General features: G+C 35.2%; 1 pseudogene; it reads left to right on the forward strand.

The window, feature by feature from the left end:
* Nucleotides 1–4371: 4371 nt before the first annotated feature.
* The window catches only part of LOC106982271 (40S ribosomal protein SA-like), a 29519-nt pseudogene continuing 12106 nt past the window's right edge, over nucleotides 4372–21784 (forward strand).

The following is a 21784-nucleotide window of genomic DNA, read 5'->3' on the forward strand; positions in this document are numbered from 1 at the left end:
ATTAGACTCTTCTTCAATGCATTCAAGCTCCTTAATGACAGATAGTGAAGAAGATTTCCCTGGAATGTAGCCTAAAGTTATTTCTATCATCTACTATATTCTGAGTAAATAATATTTAGGTACCCTTAAGGCATTTTTAGGGCTTATTTTTAAACATATTGCAATACTAGTGTGTAAAGAAATTTAAATCTGAAGTTTCAGTAGACTTGGTATTGGAAAACTCATAGATCTGCCTACAATTTGCCAGTATGATGAAACAAATAAGACTAGTCAAAGAAATCTTCAAAAAGAATTGATATGAACAATCCTTTGTGTTGAGGACTTATTTCAAGAAACAATTTTAACTAAAGATATCTCCCAACTTGAATTGGGGAAACCACCACACCACACGATGACTTTAAGCCCTGACACTTTGGCAGCTGTATTTTTGTGAAGGAAATTTTGTGGTACACAATAGGTTGCCTTAGCCATAAAGAGATAGGTTTTAAGAGTTTGTAAGTTAAATTAAATATATCCACAGGTTCGTGTTTATGGACAACATTTTTCTCTCTTAGGAGATCAAGCAAATACTGGTTTTTGAGATTCATGGTAATTATGTTCCGTCACTAATATTTTAGATTTCTAAATCCAAACTGTGACATATTTTGATGGCTGCTAATAATTGCAGTTGCCTTAAGATGGGGTTGCCCTAGAAATACTTTCTGTATCTGGAGAGCCATTTATTACTTGTTTGAATTGAGATGGCAGGGGAGTAGAACTAGTGCTGTTGAGATGGCAGCAAGGCTACAGTTAGTGACCAGGGGCTCCCTACGGAAAGACAACTTGAAAGTTGTGTTGCTCTGGTTTCAGGTGCCTACCAACCTGTCCATACACGACGTTGGCAGAAGTGTTAGATATTTTTCTCTGGCACTCTTTCCCACAGAATTGTCCTTTGCTTTCATTTGCAAGCTAATGGGATGTGTTTTCTGACATTGAGGCATCACTCACCACCCAGAGTCTCTGCTATCTTTTGAAATCCTTTCCCTAAAAGTTCAGGGAAACTCACTTGTCTTGAATTACATCTTCCCAGAGCTATTATTAATGATCGAAGGTCGTATGTTCCAAGATTTAGAACATAAAACTTCTAAACTACAAGCTACCTTAATGCTAAACTTGCTATCATACTCAAAATCTGTAATTTGCCATAACTCCATTTGGCAAGTATCTGCTGAATCATGAACAGCCAAAGACAGAACTTTCTGTTTGCTATAAATGTCAAGTACAGAATCTCTTCCACAAAGTCATGGTTAGAATTAAATAAGAAATTTATAGAATATTTCCATAACTTTATTGCAGAACTCAAGAAAATGTCTGTAAGAAGGGAAATTGAGGCATGGCTAAAAAGATCTAAGACATGTAGGGCTACTTGAGATTATATTAAATGAGTGAATGAGTTGATATAATGTAAAATATGATTCAAACTGTGCCTTGAACATAGAAATTTCCCTGTGAATGATAATTTTCATTGCTGTTATTATTTATTCTCATTATTAAATTGCCATAGCCTAAAATGCCCCCAAACAATTGTTGGACCTGTATTTTGTCTGCATTTTAATTCCCAAGTAAAAATTAGCCAATTATGAAGTTATTCACTTAACTTTCAGTAGTCTTGAACATTTTAGTCCAATCACAAGTAGAAAAAATAAGATAAAAACTTTGTTTGCAAAATTAAGCAGATGACACTTTGATTGGAATAATTTGAAACACCTGAAAAACACTGATTGATTCTCAATGTAAATCATCTGCTGTAATCATCTAAGTAAGCAAACAGTTTGGGTCCCTAACCCTTCATTATATTATTAAATGTCCACAGCTCCACATAATTTTGTTCCATTATTTAATTACTTTTTGAGTATACAAGTCCTTAATTACGTGAAACAAAAATACTTCTGGAAATGTTACTACTGTTTTCTTGCTAAGCTATCTGTGACATTCAGTAGCACAATCAAAATGATGTAAATTGAAGAAAATCACTGTCACCTATTCCATTTGATAAACCTCGTTTCCTTTGACTTAGATTCCAAGAACTCTTTCCCCTCACTTTGTTGGCAAGTGACTTTAAAAAGTTTGCTAATTCCCTTCGCCCTTCCTGCATAACCTCTGTCTACATCAATAGTGGTGATGCAGGGACTGGTATTAAGAGAGTTCTGTAGGATTCCAGAGATTTTCAGGCACTGGTTGCCCACCTTGAATTCTGATAGTCAAACTTGAATCTTCAATTAGCAATGTATGCCAAAATGCAGTTTCAGCTTTAGTGTGGCCAGAGCAATACCAGAATTATATGAACAAATTCAAGATGTTATAAGATGTCCTATTGTCATTTTATTCAAGATAATTTGGACTATTATGACAAAATAGAAATAGAAGAGAAAAACATAGATACAGTTCCCTCTGCTTCATTACAAAATCAAGTCAAAGTACACTCTTAAAAAACTAGGCAGAAAGAACAACAAAGTACATTATTGTTCAGTATTAAATGCCTATGTTTTGCTAAGCATGGCAAAATATCACTGCTATTTGGCAATATTTATAAGAGTCAGTGACCTGTGAAAAAAAATCTTGTCCTTTTGAATTTTTTAAATAAAGGATTTTTGTCAGAACTCAACTTTCCATAATCAGGCAAGGAGGAATTTCTAGAAAATAGAAATCTAGAAAATAGAAAATTAGAACTACTAAGTTAATTTGATGGAAATTTAATGTGTGGTTGAAGTTTAAAGTAGGTATCCTATTCTAGCCTCCTTTTCCTCACCATTACTTGGAGGAATTTAGATGTTGGGCCTATATTTGATTATTTAAGAATGTAAAATCAAAATGAAGGGGAACCATTTAGATTCAAATACTATTATACTGAAGTCTTTAAACCAACAAATTTGGATAACTCCTTTCTTAGGAAGACAGAAATTTAGAGGAACCCATAGCAATATAGTATTTGTTTTTATTCCAAGGGCTCCTAGGCTAGAGTCAGCAAAATGCTCTATGAATCTGTTACGGTAGCCTCAGTTTTTTCTAAGGAACAAGTGTAATAGTTATTACCTGAAATAATATTTACCTTCTTAATTGTTTATTCATCTGTGTGTGAGGAGATATTGCAAGATAATCTAAATTGGACATCTTCTTAATTGTGAAAAAATTAGAAATAAATAATAGAAATAGCATGAGTACTTGAGAGTAATGATAAGACTGCCAGGAATTTGCATTTAGGATCTTTATTTGGATATTAATGATAACCTACTGATATACTTGCTAATTCACTGAAGGATGATAGATGTTGTCATGTTCAAAGACAAATTCAAAGTGCTCTGAAAGGGAAAGAACAATATCGAAAACGGTACTGGACAACAAGGTGTGTGATGAGCACCTAGTGCCTTATCCAAGGTTGACAAAAATGTAATTAAATTTTAAGAAATTTGACTATTTCCTTCAGGTCTTTTATCATTCACCTTGTATCCTAGGGAGATGATTTGAACACAGAGTGCAGGCTGAGTTAAAGAAAAACAATTTTCAGGTATGCCAGAAGGCAATTATTTAGTTTATGTACCATTATCCAGATCCTTTGATTATCCCCCTTCTTCTTCTGGCTTTCTTCCATGTTTGTTTTAGTTTTCATGAGTATCTCTACAAAACAGAAATAGGAAACACATAATGGAAGGAAAAATATACCAGGTTATTTCTCTCTGATGGTAGATTTGGAAGTAACAGTTCGTAAAAGGATTCATCAAAAGACCTATTTATTCCTTCCAGGGTTTCCTTAGAAAGTATATGTCAGATTTTTTTTTTTCTCTTTTTCAACACAACACACACACACACACACACACACACACACACAGAGAGAGAGAGAGAGAGAGAGAGAGACAGAAAGTGGAAAGAGAAATTTGTTTATTCTTTCTGTTGTCCCTCTGCAGGCTTTTACTCTCTAAGACATGGACTTGTGCTGCCATTCCTGATTCTATTCCATCCTGCATATCCTTCCTTAACCAAGCTTCCTTAAGCATTGCACTTTAACTCTAGTCTTAGAGTGACTTGCAAACATCTACTCAATAAAATCCAAATCCTTTACATGACGTTTAATATCTTTCACATTCTACCAACACCTATCTTCTCCCTTCTCATTTTAAGTAATTCCCTGAAAATCTCTCAGATCGTCAGACCAGGGGCTCTTCACCATCTTAGGATCATAGTGAGTCATTTGCACTTTTCACCCCAGTTTGTGTGTTCCATACCACACCAGGCTATGATGCTTTCCCTTCATCTCTCCAATTATCCAAATGCTTCCTATCACTCAAGGACAAATGAAGGTCTCTCTCTTTGTGTTACTGGAAACCCAATTCCGAGATGAAGATCTGTGTGCAAAAGTTTCTTGAGGCTTGCTCTGAAGAAACCCACAATGACGATGATATAAGGGAAGCAGTACTGCACAAATTAAGGAGGTAATAACAATGGTTTTATCTGATCCCATGGGGATTGTTGAAAAGAGTGGCCTTTTAGACATGTGTGGAATTGAGGCAAGGGTGCAACCTTTGTACTGACATAAATCACCAGATGCAGAATGAAGTGAAGGCAAGCAAGTTTTCAAGGCAGTAGCAGTAGGTGAGGTGTAGTTCCAGGAGAGGAACTCAGCTCTGGGCTGTCAGTGGCAAACATTCTTGGTGGCTGGGATAATGAGCGCCCTATTTATGAAGGTGGGCCTGAGCAGGGTTAACACTTTCCACTCTGGTTTTCCTTAATTTTTTTTTTTTTACCTTGACAGCTCTAGAAAATTACAATGAACTTAAACTTATTTTTGTATTTATTTCATATTTGTTAGACTAGTCTCATCCACAGAATCTCAGACTGCTGAGAAAACATCTTTCCTAGCCTCTAGTGCCATCCTGAACTTAGGCACTCTTAATACTAGCATAGATGTTTTATATTTTCCGCTCAAACTTCTAGCCTTGATATGTATTAATTTAACGGAATAGAATTATCAAAAGGGAATGTATTTATCAAGATATATAATGTTTCAGACTCATCTATACACTGTATTCTATCTGTATGAAATGTCCTTTGTACTGAACGGAAATCTTGAATACAGGTCTTTAGTGGGGCTGGGATATATATAAAAATTTCAGTGTAATACATGAAAATAAAGATGTTTGTCTCTGGCATAAAATTTTCCTACATTTTATTTGAAAGGTAAAAAAAAAGTTAAAATTTTAATTTAATTTTAATTCTGCCTTTAAGAAAGGCAGAATGTGGGAAAATGGTTCCACTTACATACATGGATTAGGAAAAAGCTTAGGGCAGAAAGCCGCCACCAGGAAGCAAAGCGCCTGAAGTTAGCTAGCCAGATATTTTAATAGGATCACAAGTAACTGGTTATATCACCTACAGGAAATTACTTTCCGTCTGGTGCCAACGTACCTTGATCACAAACACCACATGCCCCTCAGACCATTTGCTTCTTACACACACAAGTTAATGATTACAGTCTGATTGTTTTCTCCATGTTCATCTGTGTAAGATCTTATTTTCTTCACATTCATCATGTGGGTAATATCTTGTGAGCTCAATAAATACAGAGAAGAAACCCCTGTTCGGAGCTCTTGTCTCCACCTGGACATAGCCTCTCTTGTATTCAATTCTGTGTCTGGTCTCTTGCTGGACAAGAGAGAACTCCAGACTTCTAGTCTGTGACAGCAGAAAAGTGATGATGTTAAATGGGAATAATGGCAATGTCCCTGCTATGAATTTCATCTGTCATTTTTTTCATAGTAGTGAGTCTTCAAAGAGTACCATTTTGAAAATTGTAATGTTTCTACACTTAGTATTTAGATGGCTGGATTTAAATGACAACAATATTACTGTTATATAAATATGGGGGCTTTAAAGGGCTTCAGTTAGAAAAAGGGCAGAAAAATTTCAGGGGTGCCTGGGTGGCTCAGTCAAGTTAAGCATCTGACTTCAGCTCAGGTCATAATCTCATGGTTTGGTTCATGGCTAGGAGCTCCATATCGAACTCTGCACTGACAGCTCAGAGTCTGGAGCCTGCTTCTGATTCTGTGTCTCCCTCTCTCTCTCTCTGCCCCTCCTCCACTTGCACTCTGTCTCTGTCTCTAAATAAATACATACATACATACATACATACATACATAAATAAATAAATAAATAAATAAAACATTTAAAAAAAGAAAAAGGGCAGAACAATTTTAAAATTGAAGTAATGTTTGAAAAATATAAAGAAAAAATGCTTTAACTCAAAAAATTGGGCATTTCATTATATTTTTCATGCAAACTAGTCAGATTCTTTGAGGTATTTTGGTTTTTATATTACTTTAACATGAAATAACAAGCAACTAAACTTTACCTTTGCTAGGTATTATTAAAATAAAAGTATTTGATACTCATTCAGAAAAAGGTTGAATCAATATTTTCACCTGTGCATCACTTTTATATATATAATCCACTGACAACTCATAAGTTTGACAGAGGGGGAAAAAACTATCAAAGATACTTTTAATGGTTTAAATCAACAAGGATAATTGAAAAGAAAATAACTGTGTGTTTATATTATTTCTTTCTCATTAGCACACGATAAGATACATTTTGTTTTGCATTTGAAAAGGCTATGAATCATCTTAAGGGATTTATATTGTTTAAAAAACATGCTTTATTTCAACCTTTTTAAAGCTGTTCTTTTAAGAATATTTATTTTTAAGTCTTGTTTTTTTATGTGAAAAACTGATTCACTTTCAAACACCCTCTAAGATTTTGTTAGTCGTTAAAAATATTCAGCTACGAGATAGCCATTCAAGGCAATGTCACAAATGTCTGAGTTATTTTCAATGAAGACTCAATTATATGTCTTCATTTTTCTTTCCCTTTGATATGAGCAACCAGCAAAGAAGAAAATCATTTCTATGATGGACAAAAGACATTTCATATTGACTTCTGGGTTTCCCAGAGAATGAAGAGCATAATGAAAAATAAAAAGGAGTGAATAAAGAATGTAATGCTTTGTAATCTTGAAATCTATTCTTGAAGAATCTGTAACTGAAATCCACTTCTGAATGACACCATACAACATCATATCTAATTCTTCACCAGAAAGACAGCTTTTCTTTTCACAAAAGTTTTATCAATTATATATTTCAAAACTGCCAGGCAGATGAGAGCTTAGTTGATCTAAACCATCTTAAGTCCTTGCAGGTCAATGGGGCCATTGATTCAGTTCTTTGGACATATCGTGAATGTGTTATGAATTGCTGGGTTTCTGTCACATGAAGAGAAAAGGTCTCAGACAAGACATTTTTGAAGGAGTAACTAGTTTGGTGGATTTATTTTATTTTATTTTTTTGTTTTGTTTTGTTTTTGTGCATCTAAGAAAGATAGAAAGGTCTGCTTAGTTTAATCCTACTCTGATTTCTTTTTAGTAACAGTCTTAACTTTTTTTAAGTCATATCTTCAATTCAATAATTTAGGTAAACAATAAGTTCAAGAAAAAAAAATTGATCCCTCAAAGTAGGCCTTCATCTGCAGGGACTAAATGACAATTTACAGCATATTTCAATAGTGCATGATTTTTTCACAAATTTCATTAGCACACCATTGATTGCTCATTTTTCAGCTCTCAAAACAATTTAACATAGTCTTTTTCATGCAGAGGATAACATATTCATATTATTTGATTTTTGATGAAACCAAATGACCCTTTAAATTTGCAATAGAGTTCTTTAATTTTGTATGAGTTTCTTTACTGCTGTTCATTTAATTTTCTGTTTCCATTAACCACCTGCAAGCATTTGACTCTATGACAATTATTCAGCTGTGCTACATCATGACTGACATATTTTATAAGTGAAAAAATAAAGAAGAAAAGAAAATGGAGGAGGGTTAGAGATCACAAGAGAAAGGAGGAGAAAGCAATCGAACACAAATGTCATGGTTGGGAATCATGTATTTTCCATTCAGCTGAAACATCTGAGTGGTAATTATTGGTCCAACTGTAAATCTAGCCTAATTGCATTTTGTCTTCATTTCTGATAAGCACTTCACGATGATGATGATTACTCCTGCTAAATGCATTCGTTCCATGAATGTTTTCCCACACTGATGGCCAGGGGGCCTTGAAGATAAAAAGACTGCAGACAAAATAGCTCAATTCTGCTACAACTAAATCAGTATTGATTTCTTTTTCCAAGTGACAGAGGGACCCACTATCTATGCCTTTCATTTCTCTGTCTACCCACCACATACAGGGGTTTGGTCAGTACATATGAGAATGTACTTTAATTAACTGACATAACTGAGAGGCCAATCCTGGGCAATTAGCACTGATTAACTGTGTCACTTGTCTGACAAATAAAGAACATTACATCTTTCCCGTTTCCTTAAAGGCCTCAATTGAAAAGAACCCCACTGTTTGATTTAATTTTTCTTTGTACCATGGAAACCTTTTGCCATGTTGATTTAAATGTAATTTTTGCCTCTTTATACTTATGCTTTTTTTCTTTCCTATTATTGAATACCCAGTGAGCCTTTTCAATGATGGCACGGGGACAGGCTGTTAGCATCTTTTCATAAATCTCTGTATTTCATAGTAGGGCAATTAAGCTAAACATTTGGATTTCTGCTACAAATTTAAATGTGCAAGTGGGAGCAAATGGCTATGGAATTGAAGGCCATTATATGGCTTCATCATTGCAATGCAGCTTTTCAAACTCAACGAGGGTTCTGACAAAGAAATTCTAGAAAAATTGTAGTTCTGGAGTCTTTCTGAGAAAATTTCAATAACTTAGCATCAAGTAAAAGCTACAGACTGAAAATCACACTTGGCTATTCATTTGGCTGATTTAGACATTTCATCTTCTTCTTAAACATTTATGAGCAGCACTTGAACCCATCTTTGACAATGGGACAAGAGAGAAAGACTGTCATCAAGCTTCTGGAACACAGGCTCTGAACGATTCTTATTTTAACTCAGGGCTGAACACCTGCAGATGGGGATAATAGTCAAAGATGTAAAAAGCTAATGTATAAAAGTATGAAGACTGCAGTTTGTGGGAAAAAAAAGGCTTAAATTAAATGGATCTGGTTCTTAAAATCTGGTACAATGCTTGGAATATTCAGAAATAAATAAATCCTCCTGGAACAGAACTTTTACAAAGATTATTCTCAGTAGATGGTTACTTGCTTGCCCGGTGTCCACTCTTTCTTCTTGTGACAGCCCTGGCTCTTCATTTGCAGTTCTATCCTTCCCTTAATCCCAGTCTGTGTGGCCTGAAACAGGCTTCACTCTAGCAATAAGTAAGGGGCCTATGAACCAAGCCTACACCCATCCTTGGGTAACAATTCCTGACCACATAATTCAATTAGGGTGAGCACATAATCCAAGCCACTCTGATCAGAGTGACTCTCCAGGCTTTTCAGATCACTTCAGAAAAGATCTCCTTTCCACTGGACTTTAACAAGGAGGTGTCTATTGTATCCACATATCTTGCCAATATGCACGGCCACAGAATGAAGTTAACCAATTGAAGAATGTAGAAAGATAGCACAAGCCAGTGCCATCATTGGGGTTTGTGCTTATGAGTCAGTATATTCCATTGTTGTAAGCCAGTTTGCACTGATTTTTCTGTCACCAAAATAGTTAATTATAAAAGCTAAATCTATTTGAGTGAGAGCAGTATTAAAGCAAATAGGGGTAAGAAAATGCTCCAACTTTAGCTGGGAGCAAGCACAACTTATCTTCCACTGCTCCCTTAAATTTTATTCATTCAGTGTAAATTTCCCTGACCCAGATGAAAATTCTAGCAGGATGGTGATTTTACTGCATATTATATAAACCGTCCAGAAATCCCCTTTAATTTCAGCGATTCAGAAATAAGATTGTTTAGTCCCATAGACGAATACAAACTCTAAGTTGCCTCTGTGTTCAGTCATTTTACCAGCCTCAGAATGGAAGCCTATAAAAGGAAGAACATGATCCTTTTTAATATTCTCCATCTTGTTTTTTCTCCTTGTTTACTGTGGCTTCAGAATTGGGTGATTCAGAGCAATGAAGCTTAGGATGCTCTTTGAGGAAGTCAAGGAGGGGAAACCAATTTATTTGGTGGCTAGTGATAGGATAGATATAGACAAGATGGAGAGTCATTTGAATTGGGAAAGAAAAGTGGCTCCGGAATGAGATAGATGGTTAGCATCTCTGCTTGGCTTCCATTGGCTGTGACCTCAGAGTAAGTTGCTAAGCTTTAGCCTTTGCATTTAGGGTTAAAATCTTTTAGGTGTTCTATAAGAAATGCAAGATACTGCACAGCAGGCTTACCCATTGCAATCATTTAATAAGTTGTTAAAGTTATTTGGGAAGATTTATTAGCAGGGGGTCGGGAATAGTCCATCATACCCTTTTCTAGTCATACAGAGTGACAGCATATGAAGAATGGTTACTTTTTTTGAAGTGTCATGATTTCCCACAATGTAAAAACAGATAAAAATCCATGTTATAGAATTATTCTAATGATCTATCCTTACTGATAAACATTTTGAATCAGGAGTTAACTATTTCTGAGAAGGGAAAACATTAGCATCAACTAAGAGTCTTAAGTCTAAGTCCTCTGTGAGCAGATAGCAATCTAGGCATCCCTAGGAGCACATTGGAGAATGCTTTGTGAATAGTTGGTACATTCATGACTGTTGGCCAAATAACCTTTACAAGCAAATGTGATGAATATTAAAGATAACAATATATTTTGCTTTTTACTAAAAATACTACTTATTTTGTGTGTCATTACAAAACACAGCAAACTAAAACTTACCTCAGCAATTAATTTCTTCCTCAAATAGCTATACTTGTACATGATTACATATTTCTGCAACTCTATGTATTGGATCAATATGCTCTATAAGTTTTGCAGCCACATGCATCATAAGGCATTTATGTTTTCAATTCTGAGGGTTAATTTAGGGTTCCACAATTAAACATGCTTTAATCAGTGAAATATGAATAGTTTGGGCCTGCTTGAGAGTAAAAAGTAGAACTTAATTCTTTCAAATTATACCTATGTATAAATGAAGAAAATATAGTCCCTGAGGAATATATGGGGTATTTGTGTGTGAAATATATTCTTGACAAAAAATATATAATTTTTTTTGGAAAAATGTGATTTGACTTGAATTAAGCAATATGTGATTATAATAAAAATAGATGAAGCTTATGTTGGTTCTCTTGGTAGGAACTAGAGTTTACTCTGAGGTTAAGAGTCACTTTCTGTGACTATGTAACAAGTTACCAAAAACTAAACCATGTAAAACAACATACATGTATGGTCTCACAGTTTCCATGTGTCAGGGATCTGGGCATGTCTTCACTGGATTCTCCTCTCAGGGTCTCTCACAAGGATGAAATCAAAATGGTTTCCACGTTGTGTTCCTTTCTGCTGCTTGAGGCCCTCTTCCAAAGCCTATGGTTTTTAGTAGAGTTCAGTTCCTTGCGGCTATATGATGAAGGTCCCATTTTCCTTCTTTTTTTTTTTTTCTTTTTTAATGTTTATTTATTTTTGAGAGAAAGAAAGACAGAGTGCCAGCAGGAGAGGGGCAGAGAGAGATGGAGACACAGAATCCAAAACAGGCTCCAGGCTCTGAGATGTAAGTACAGAGGGAACTTGAACTCACAAGCTGTGAGATGAAGACCTGAACCAAAGTCAGACGCTCAACTGACTGAGCCACCCAAGTCCGCCTTAGGTCCCCTTTTCTTGCTAGCTGTTGGAGACTAACACTAGGTTCAGTTCTTTGCCCTTTGCTCTGCCTTGACACTTTGACTTTTTGGTTCATGTTTTCAAAGCAGCCAGCAGGAGAACATATCTGATCTCCATGAAGGCTCTAGTCTTTCTTTTACCTGATTAGATCAAGTCCTCTAGGGTAACCTCCCCTTTATTAAGTCAAACACAACTGATTAAGGGCTTTAATTACATCTGAAAATATTTTGTCATGTAAAATACCTGGCTTTATATCACATCGTATTCAGGAGTTCTTCCAATAGTCAGAGGGAGAGTTTGTAGAGACATGTATACTGGTGCATTTGAACCTTCAGGGTCATCTAGAATTCTCCTTACCACAGAATCTAATTGAGGAATATATCTTTAAATGAGACTAACTTTTTCTTTCCAAATATAATCTCCTAGGTAATGATTAAAAAGAATTCTTTGAATCCAACTATCTAAATACAGTCATGGACAATCATGGTTCTTTTTGTCTCCCTTTAATATATTCTATACTCTATAATGGGAGATTATACATAGATATGTGCATTTTGCTTCAGGACTATCATTACTAAGATTTAGTCATTGTTTATTAATTTGCCTAAAGAACAATCTTTATGCAGGCTTAGTCAATTGTTTTTAGGATTGGCTTTGATTCCATCTAAAATGCTTAGAAAAACATTGGCTGTGACTCTGTGAAGCTATAGTTTTCTTTCCTTTAACTGTAATTATTGTTTTGCTTTAATCAGTGCCATCCATGTATTCTATTTATGAAAATTGAGGTTTGATGTCTTCTGATAGAATAAGCTAATTTTATCCTGACATCTGTGACTGTGATGTGATGTCTGCTTAACATCATTACACCTCCAGTGACATTAGTAGCTTACTTATCCCCAATATCATACAAAATTAACTGTATAGGATCAAAAACTCAGGAATGAAGCTGAAAGCTCACGTTTAAAATGTTCAATTTTCCTGATTTTGAGAGTTTGCAATCACTCCACTTCAAAATGATAGAACCTGAGGTTACAGATAACCCTTCATCTTTCACCTGGGGTGTTAGAAAGCATTAAAGGTGGGGGAAAACAAGAAGGTACAACATTGACTTAAAGCTGGAGGGTTTGGGGATGAAACATTTATTTTCCTTGTCTGCTGTCAAAATCCACAAAAGTGTACTATGTAGAAAATTATTTGTTTTCAGTGTTAGTTCAGGTACTGTTCCAAGTGTAGCAGTCTAGGGGTGTGTGTGTGTGTGTGTGTGTGTGTGTTGAATGACTTTGCAAAGAACTGGAATTTATACAGTTTTAAGTACTTTTGCTCAATACACATATTTGGGACTACTTGAGTAAGTTGTATTTAACATCTTTCTCTTTGTCAATTTATTGACTGCCAAATAGGAAGTCAATACACATGAAATAATCCTTAAAAGTGTACTGCCCGTTCTGGGAAATATTATTTCAGAATATAGGTGTTTATTTTACTCAAATAATTTTTTTTTTATTTTTGAAATACAGTATATACACTTTTTAATAGTTGCAAATCATGCATATGGACCAAGTGGTCATCAACTCAGACATCTAGGATGCTGTAGGCTCAGCACAGCCTCCAAGCCACTTGCTCAGATTCCATCAGGGTGATTACATAGCCCTCCATGTGGGGCCTTTTATGTTGCAGTTGATGCAGCAGCTGATATGTCCATGAACCCTATGCATACCTGCATGCATGATCCCTGTGTGCCTGCCCGACCTAGCACCTGGTGACTCTTACCAGCCTGATGGGCTGCAGAGACCACTGGCCATGAGAGTGGCTTGGTAGCTGTCAGAATGCTACTCAACTAATTCTTAAGCAAAGTTTTGAAAGCTGGTGCAGAGTTGCTTTTCAGAATTGATTTTCAAAATATAAAATATATTCTCCTTTTTATTCTTCATTTGATCTTTAGAATTAAAATTGATTGTGAAATCAGCTACAGGTAAAAGGATAAACAGGATTTGAGGTTATATATGAAAACTGTTAAAAGTACAACTTGTTTTATCCTTCCTTGTGGAAAAGCTTGACCATTTCATTCTCTATTGGTAAACGTCCTTTATCTATGATAAATCTCAGTTGTATGTTCCTGGATGCACAGTTCAAAGTCAACTGAGCAAAGCTGCAGGTGCTACACATGAGGCTGAGCCTGACGGTATGCTATTCAAGTAATCAAAATTGAGGATTAAAAAACCCACTATGTGCTAACTACTAGTATTAAAAATAAGAATTGTTATGTTGTATTAGAGAGTCTTTCAATATTTTTATTTTTTTATTTTCTGGGTTTTTTTTAAATGTTTATTTATTTTGAGAGAGTGTGAGTAGGGAGGGGCAGAGAGAGAAGGAAAGAGAAAATCCCAAGCAGGCTCCCTCCTCAGTGCAGAGCCTGATGCCGGGCTGGATCTCACAACCATGAGATCATAACCTGAGCTGAAATCAAGAGTTAGACACTTAACCCACTGGACCACCCATGTGCCCCTTAATCTTTTTAGAATGTAATCTCTGTGAGTGGCTTAAAGGGGTGGTAAAAATAGGGTAGTAACTGATGTCCTCCACAGGCTCAGCAAAATCTATAAAGATACTAATAGATCTTAGTAAATATATTATGGTTGAGGTATTTGTAAATTTTCCTTGGCCTTCTAAAGATAAATGGTATGTTGTTTATATCTGGAACAGCAGATTACTTTTTGTCCAACTATTAGCTAAAGTATTATTTTTTTCAATTGCAAGCTAAAGGATTTTTGCCTTACGCTTATGGTAATTTTATCTTTTTTAGATGTCAAAAATTTCACATTGGTACAATTATTTTGGGTAACATATTTTGTTTACTCTCCCCTTACCCACAAAGATTTTAATTTAATTTTTTTATTTAAAAAAAATTACATCCAAATTAGTTAGCCTAGAGTGAAACAATGATTTCAGGAGTAGATTCCTTAATGCCCCTTACCCATTTAGCCCATCCCCCTCCCACAATCCCTCCAGTAACCCTCAGTTTGTTCTCCATATATATGAGTCTTTTCTGTTTTGTCCCCCTCCCTGTTTTTATATTATTTTTGTTTCCCTTCCCTTATGTTCATCTGTTTTGTCTCTTAAAGTCCTCATATGAGTGAAGTCATATGATTTTTGTCTTTCTCTGACTAATTTCACTTAGCATAATACCCTCCAGTTCCATCCACGTAGTTGCAAATGGTGAGATTTCATTCTTTTTGACTGCTGATTAATACTCCATTGTATATATATATATATATATATATATATATATATATATATATATATATACCACATCTTCTTTATCCATTCATCCATCGGTGGACATTTGGGCTATTCCCATACTTTGTCTATTGTTGATAGTGCTGCTATAAACATGGGGGTGCATGTGTCCCTTCAAAACAGCACACCTGTATCCCATGGATAAATGCCTAGTAGTGCAATTGCTGGGTCATAGGGTAGTTATATTTTTAGTTTTTTTGAGGAACTTCCATACTGTTTTCCAGAGTGGCTGCACCAGCTTTCATTGTAAAAGAAAATGTAATTATATACAAATTCAGGATAATGTAATGGGGATTAAGTACACATCCTATAGAGAAGTTTTGAGTTTGAATATTGCTCTTGCTCCTTACTTGGTATAATTTTGAACAACTACCCAGATGAATCTGTTAACTATAATGAGATTGCACATAAAGCATTTATTATAATGCCTGATTCAGGGTTAAGTGTCAGTAAATATTAGCTATTTATATCACTTTATTATCATGATGAGCATCTTATAAAGTCAAAATGATAATGTTTCTGAGAAGAAAGATAGATAAACAATCGCTTGGCTTTATATGACTGCTGTATTAAATTTTGTTCGTAAAATTTATAAGGATATTTAGGACCTGAAAAAACTTGTCAAAAGTGCTAAATATATAATAAAAGTCAGGTTGTGAAGTTTCATCAGCAATATTGAACACATAGTTTTGAGATTTTGTATTCATTGAAGTCATTTTAACTTCAGATTTCCTAATGAATTTATTTTTTTTCCAGATGTGAAACCATTGCTATCCTTTTTAAAATCAAAACCTGTATTACAAACATGTTTAAAAAATAAAGAAGAAGGGTTCTGAGATTTTACAACTAGTTTGCATTTGTGTGTTTGTATGTATACATGTGTATGTGTGTGCATATATGTGTGAGTGTATGCACATACATATTCCCAATATATGAATATATAAGCTTAACATGTTTACTACCAGTCTTTAATGATTTGCTTTAAAAATTTAATTTTTAATCTGATTCTTTTCTTTTTGATATATTTCATTCTTAATAGGAGTTATATAATATTTTTACCATTTAAAGTGTTAATTTGAAGAATCATTTTCACTAGAATCTTGTTTTTAGTGTTTTCTAGTATTCAAACATAGGATTATAAAATTTCTGATGTTTCTTATTATATAACCTTACTCTCCAGTAAGTCATTGTATGTAGTAAGGAATGTAGCTACTATAAATATGTTATTCTGCTCTACCATGCACTTTCTTGCCCTTGATTAAAACATATTTTTCCTTATAATTCCCCATGTTTTAGAATGTGGTTCTTTCTTTATATATTAAAATATCAATTAGAGTTCTGTAAATGAAAAAAAAGTCTTCAGAACCATAGAGTGTTTAATGTATGGGGAATAAGTTTCTAGAGGTATCATCAATATTATACATTTTAAACGTTTACTGGGTGATGTTTTCTATCAAACAACTCATCACAAACAACCACAATCTTAGCCTCTTCATTTCTTTATTTTTGTATTTGTGTTCCCTCTTCTAATGGTACAGCCAGTGTTCAGTTCTTCTTTACATCATTTCTTGCCTTGTGTTTCTGTACCTTGTAACTATGTCCCCACAGAAGATTCTTCTCTTTAAAGTGTAAGCCTAATCATACCATTTTCATATATAAAAAGCTTCAATAAGCCTAGAACTCCAAAGAGGTAGAATATATGTACTTCTTCCTGTTCCACCCTCCCAGTGGGAAACTGATCATCTAAACATAAATGTTACAAAAATAATACTCTGAAAGGCAGCAAGAACGCAAACAAGCTTGGGCCCTCAGGGCTCAATGAAAGGTGAATTTCCTCGGTTTTCTTTTTGCTTTATATATACAGACAAAGCCTGGAGAGGCTGGCAACCTGGAAACACCAACAGATACAGACCAAAAAAGGCCTTAAAAAACTTACTCCCTTAAGACAACAGACCAGAAAAGGGACAGCTGGCAAGACAGCAATCTTTTAAACAATGATCATACTACTCCACAGGAAAGAAAAACCACAGAAAAAATGCTGTCAAATCTCTACCACTGACAGCTGTCTAGACTTCAGTTGCACCAGCTTGTAATCAGGAGACCTAATTCCACACCAACCCCTGCTGATGAGGTGTCAAACAAGACATGATATTGAGTAGGTACCTTCATCACTGTCCTGCGGTACTGAGCCACAACCTACCCACCCCTATCAGTGACCATACAGAAAGCCTGAATTTCCACTCCTACCCAGAGATGAAGCTCCCTTTCCATCTATGTTGAGATGGCATCAGAGGGACCTAGGGGAGAGTCAGGACTTTGACCATTTCCTATTAGAAGGAAAGTACTCCCACAGAGGCCAAGTAGGAATCACCTTCTCAGCCAATGTGCTGTAAATGAAGACCTTATTGGGTAGCCATTATTCCCACTCGTGCCCTGAGAAAGCAGGAAAACCTCCCCACTAGGTATCAACAGAAGCTGAGTGGGAAAGCTAGACTTACAATCCCATTTGGAAGTAAATAATTGGTGTCGCCTCCTTTTCTCTGTTGCAAAAAATCAGGAAAAGCTCAAGGTGAATAAAAAAAAGGCGGCATATGCCAAAATTGAAATGGCACAGATTATAGAATTATCTGACAAGGATTTTAACTCATAATCATAAAATGCTTCAAGAAGCAATTACAAAACATTTGAAACAAACAAATGATTGAAAAGTCTCAGCAAAAGCTTTGAAGACTCTAATGGAAAATTTTTTAGACTCTATTTTTTAAAGCAGTTTTAGTTTTACAGCAAAATTGAGAGGAAAATACAGAGATTTCCTACATACCCTGGCCCCAACACGTGCATTGCCTCCTTCATTGTCAACATCTTCCGCTAGAGTGGTACATTTGTTATAACTGATAAACCTACATTAACACATCATAATCATCCAAAGTTTACATCAGAGTCCACTCTTGGGGTTTTCTCTTCTGTAGATTTGCAAAAATGTATAATGTCATGTATCCATCATCATAGTATCATACAAGGTATTTTTGATGCCCTAAAAATCATTACACGTATTGATTGTCACCCCACTAATAGTTTCTGATTTCCAATTTTGCCTTTTCTAGCATGCCATATTGTTAAATCACCACAATATATAGTCCTTTCAGATTGGCTTATTTCACTTTGTAATATGCATTTAAGTTTCTCTTATGTCTTTTCCTGTCTTGATAGCTCATCTCTTTTTAGCATTGAATAATATTCCATTGTCTGGAGGTACCACAGTTTATGTATCCATTCACCTACTGAAGGACATCTTCAGTGATTCCAAGTTTTGGCATTATAGATAACACTGCTATATATCTTAGTGCAGGTTTTGGATGGGCATTAGCTTTGAACTCCTTTGATAAACACCAAGGAATATAATTGCTGGATCATATGGTAAGAGTATGTCTAGTTTTGTAAGAAACCACCAAGCCATCTTCCAAAGTGCCAAAGTGCCATATCTATGCCATTTCCATTCCCACTGGTAATGAAGGAGAGTTCCTATTACTCTACACCTTTACCACATTCTTGTTACCATTTGGAGTTGTGAGTGTTCTGGATTTTGCCCATTCTAATAAGTAGCATTTCAGTGTTGTTTTAATTTGCATTTGCCTATTGACAAAATGATGTTGAGCATCTTTTCATATGCTAATTTGCCATCTATATGTCCTCTTTGGTAATGTGTCTGTTCTGGCTTTTGGGCATTTAAAAAAATTTTTTTTAGTTTATTTCTTTATTTTTGAGAGAGAGGCAGAGACAGTGAGTGGGGGAAGGGCAGAGAGAGAGAGAGGGAGAGAGAGAGGAAGAGAGAGAATCCCAAGCAAGCCCTGCACTGTCAGCTCAGAGCCTGATGTGGGCTTGAACTCACAAACTGTGAGATCATGACCTGACCTGAAACCAATAGTTGGACACTTAACCCACAGAGCCACCCAGGCACCCAGTGTTCTGGCTTTTGGAAATATATATTTTTTTAATTTTTTTAACGTTTATTTATTTTTAAGACAGAGAGAGACAGAGCATCAACAGGAGAGGGGCAGAGAGAGAGGGAGACACAGAATCTGAAACAGACTCCAGGCTCTGAGCTGTCAGCACAGAGCCCGATGCGGGGCTCGAACTCACGGACCGTGAGATCATGACCTGAGCTGAAGTCGGACGCTTAATCGACTGAGCCACCCAGGCACCCCAGCTTTTGGAAATATTTTTAAATTGGTTTGTTTGTTTTCTTATTCTTTGTATATTTTGGATCGCAGGATTTTCTTTTTTTTTTTATTGTATGTGTCTTTTGCAAATATTTTCTCCCAGTCTGTAGCTTATCTTTTCATTCTCTGTCAGGGTCTTTTGCAGAGCAAAAGTGGGTTTTCTTGTTTTATTTTGTTTTGTTTATCTGAGAGAGAGAGAGAGAGAGAGTAAGTAATGGGGAGAGGGGCAGAGGAAGAGGGAGAGAGAATCTTAAGCAGTCTCCAGGCTCAGCACAGAGCCCAACACAGGGCTCTATCCTAAGACCCTGGGATCATGACCTGAGCTGCAACCAAGAGTCTGATGCTCAACCGACTGAGTCACCCAGATGCCCCTGAAGTTTGTAATTTTAATTAAGTCCAGCTTATCAATTATTTTTTTTTCACGGGTTGCATCTTTGGTATCTAAAATATCATCATGATACCCAAACTCTTCCAGTTTCTTTAATCTACATAAGCCTATTAGGATTGTCTATTTCTTCTCCTATGAGTTGTGGCAGCTTTTGTCTTTCAAGGAGTTGATATTCATTCATCTAGGTTCTCAAATTTGTGGATATAGAATTGTTCATAACATGCCTGTATTATACTTTTAATGTTCATTGGATTTGTAGTGATGTCTCCTCTTTCATTTCTAATGTTAGTAGTTTGTGTCCTTTCTCTCTCTCTCTCTCTCTCTTTTTTTTTCTTAGTTTCCTGGCTAAGGCTTATTGCTTTTATTGATTTTTTTTTAAACAGCTTTTGGTTTCATTAATTTCTGCATATTTTTCCTGTTTTCTAGTTTATTTTCTGTTCTAATTCTTATTTTTTTCTTCTGTTTGCCGGGATTTAGTTTGCTCTTCTTTTTCCAGTCCTTTAGAAAAAGATTTTTAGATCTAAAAACTTAGATTATTGATTTTAGATTTTTTTTTTCTAATATGTGTTCAATACTATAAACTTATCTCTACACACTGCTTTTGCTTTATCCCCAAAATTTTGGTAAATTGTGTTTCCACTTTAATTTAGTTCAAAATATTTCTTAATTTCTTTTGAGTTTATCCTTTGGCTCATGTATTATTTAGGAGTGTAATGTTTTATGTCCAAATATCCTTCAAGGGGATGGAGCATAAGTCCTTACACTGTAAGTGAGCTCTGCATAGTCACTTCCCTCCAAAGAGTACAGTATGAGAAAAGCAAAACAAGATTGACTTTACAGTGAAGAATCCTGACAAACACTACCTCAGCCAAATGAGCAAAATTAATAGCAACAGTGATGAGTAATGTTGATATCATATACCCTAGATATGGATGTGTGAAAATGCCCTCCTCTGTGTTCTTCCCCCAAAAAGCCCATAACCACAACCTTATCAAAAGAAGAATATTAGATAAATTCCAATTAAGGGGTGTTCTATAAATTATCTGACTAGTATTGAGGGTTGCTAGAGGGGTGTTGTATATGGGCCTGGGCTAAATGGGTAATGGGTACTAAGGAGGGCACTTGTTGTGATGAGCACTGGTGTTATAGGTAAGTGATGATCACTAAATTCCATACCTGAAATTATTATTGTACTATATGTTAACTAACTTGGATTTAAATAAAATTTAAAAATTAAAAAAGGTTTGATACCATATTTCTATTTTCTCAGAGGGTTTCTAGTTCTCCGTTCCTATTTTAATATATTTTCTTTCATGGAATAAATATCTATTCTTACCTGTCTGAAAAAAATTTTCAAGATTATTGAATACAGAGGAGGTCTGATAAACTTTTACAGAAGGAGGAACCTAATGAAGATTACATGAAGATTAATGTAATGTTCCCTGGGTGGGATTCTGGAACAGAAAAAAGAACATTAGGTATAAAGTAAGGAAATCTGGAAATATTATGAACTTTTGTTGATAATAATGTTTCAACATTTATTAATTGTGACAAACATATTGTAGTAATGTAAGATGTTAATAATAGGAAAATCTGGGCTTGATGGATATGGCACTTGTGGGTACATGTGGGGCATGCTACTATTTTAACTTTTCTGTAAATCTAAAACTATTCTGGAATAAAGCTTTTATTAAAAATAAAAATAAGTGTTGTCACCACAGAATCCAGAGCTTAAAACTGCAAGATGCTAGAAACAGAAAGAGATAGTTATAGAGGTAAAGACTTATATTTCACTTCAACAGGAGGGGGGCATATACAGAAATGATACAAGTGTTTTGGACAAAATTAAAGACAGCCTGATACACAGGCACTCTTATAGCTTTAAGGAAATAAGTTGTAACTCTCATCTGCAGAATTGACCTAAAAGGACAGGGAATAGACCACATGTGATAATTTCAGCAATATAAAATAGATTCCTGCCTGATTGACTCATAATTTGCTGCAGATTCATGGTGGGTTATATTATCTAAGTGGTAAACATACTGAATTATGATTACTCATGAGTTGTAATCAATCACGAAAATGTTTGCTAAAAAGTAGTTTTAACTTTA

Source organism: Acinonyx jubatus, chromosome A1 (assembly GCF_027475565.1).
Source record: "Acinonyx jubatus isolate Ajub_Pintada_27869175 chromosome A1, VMU_Ajub_asm_v1.0, whole genome shotgun sequence".
Classification (NCBI taxonomy): domain Eukaryota; kingdom Metazoa; phylum Chordata; class Mammalia; order Carnivora; family Felidae; genus Acinonyx; species Acinonyx jubatus.